A 2,076-nucleotide genomic window follows, 5' to 3' on the forward strand; every position below is an offset into this window, starting at 1 on the left:
GTGTCTCTTCTGACATCCATTTTGACCTTTTCTTTCTTTCTTGTCTTCTTAATGACGTTTTGCTTTCTTCATGTATGATGTTCTTGATGTTATCCCACAACTCCTCTGGCCTTTGGTTTTTAGTGTTTAATGCATCAAATCTGTTCTTCAGATCTCTAAATTCAGGTGGGATATATTCAAGGTAATATTTTGCCTCCTGTGGACTCCCTTACTTGGGGTCAGGGTTGTAATAGGATTAAGGGTATCAGTCTGTTGTTCATGGGGTTGCTATGAGTCAGAACCAACTTGACAGCACCTAACAACAGCCTGCCCTTAATCCTCTTATTGGTTTAGCACATCAAATTGCATCATAGGGGTCATCACATAATTCTCACATTATGTCATTACCTAACTGCAAAACCACTGAGAATCATTGCCCAGTCAAACTGACATATATTTTAGGGGGACACAATTCAATCCATGGCAATTCCCTTTTAATAATTCTCTATACAGCTTCTGATATCATTAAAAACAAAAGTCAGAACATGTCACAGATCCCATTTAAAATCCTCAGTGGGTTCCTACGAAACAAAATGTAGAAAATCGAATCTCTTGGCCATTGCTTACTGATTTGGCCATGCTTTTTGGTTTCATAACCTCTCTTTGCTCACTGGCTCCAGCAACAAGCTCTTTCCTGTCTAAGAGCCTTTGTATTTTGCCTGGAAAGCGCTTTCCCTTGGCCATCAGTCTTTAAAGAGGCTTTTTCTGGCCCACAATTTAATTTTTTATTTCCCATACATTCCCCAGGTACTATCACATTTTCTTTATAGTGTTTATTAGTGTAAACGTTTCCTCCATCCCTCTTCCTGTCCCTTCATTTCTTCCTCTTTCTTATTTATGCCCCACCCCCATTATAGGGTTAATTGAAGAAGAAAGCTTATCCTTTTTGTTTACTTCTAGAGTAGTCCTGGCATATAGAAAACCTCCTGTGAATATGAACACACACACAATATGTGTGTGTATATATTGAATAAAGTGATCAGGTTAATAATAAAACAACCATTAAGCACTATGTTAAAAGTGCTCAAATGCAGATATCTAAAAATGACATTTCCCCAGTTAATGGGGAAGGAAAAATAAGTAACATATGGTTTTTATTGCTGAAATTTTTCAACTTTGTTTTTTTTTCCTTTAGGATGGTTGGTATAATAAGTAGAGAGTGGGTGGGTGGAATGGTTAGTGGTAATGTCGCCTTGAGTAGGCTATGCTTTGGCAAACACTACCTGACCACTTTCCAGTTTTGTGATCTGGTGTGAGTTTGTTAGTAGAGGAGTTTTCTTGGGAGTGTGACCTGTCTACAGTATATAAATGGAAGCTTGCTCTTCCCCTGTCTACCCTGCATTCTTCTCATCACCTAACCTCCAGTTCTTGGGACATAGGACCACAGAGGTCTTTAGCCTACCACCTGACCTGCAGATTTTAGGTTCATCACCCCTGAAACCATGTAAGATAAAAGAATTCTTTAGCTTGTTGTCTAATCCATGGATTTGGGATGAGCCAGAGTCCTGGTATGGTGCTGTAGGATAAGCACTGGATAGCTAACCCTGAGGTCTGCAGTTCAACACACCAACCACCTCTTGAAAACCCTATACAGGGTCACTATGAATCAGAATCAACTCAACAGCACACAACAACAGCAACAATTCCATGAGCCATTGCTTCGTAATTTCCTTGAAATTTCTCTGTACATGTATACATGCTTCACTCATTTTGCTCCTCTAGACTTCATTCTGCTCAGATCAACCATCAACGCTCATGAAAGCAGCAGTCAGGAAATTAAATGATGTTTTAGGCAAATACGCTGCACAAGACCTTTTTAAAATGTTGAAGAGCAAAGATGTCAGCTTGAGGACTAAGGTGCACCTGACCCAAGCCATGGTATTTTTAATAACCTCATATGCATGCAAAAGCTGGGCAGTAAATAAGGAAGACCATAGAAGTATTATTGCATTTGGGTTATGGTTTGGAGGAGAATAGTAAAAGTACCATGGACTGCCAAAAGAACAAACCAATCTTTGTTGCAAGAAGTATAGCTAG

Source organism: Chrysochloris asiatica, unplaced genomic scaffold, assembly GCF_000296735.1.
Source record: "Chrysochloris asiatica unplaced genomic scaffold, ChrAsi1.0 scaffold00012, whole genome shotgun sequence".
In the NCBI taxonomy this organism is placed as follows: domain Eukaryota; kingdom Metazoa; phylum Chordata; class Mammalia; order Afrosoricida; family Chrysochloridae; genus Chrysochloris; species Chrysochloris asiatica.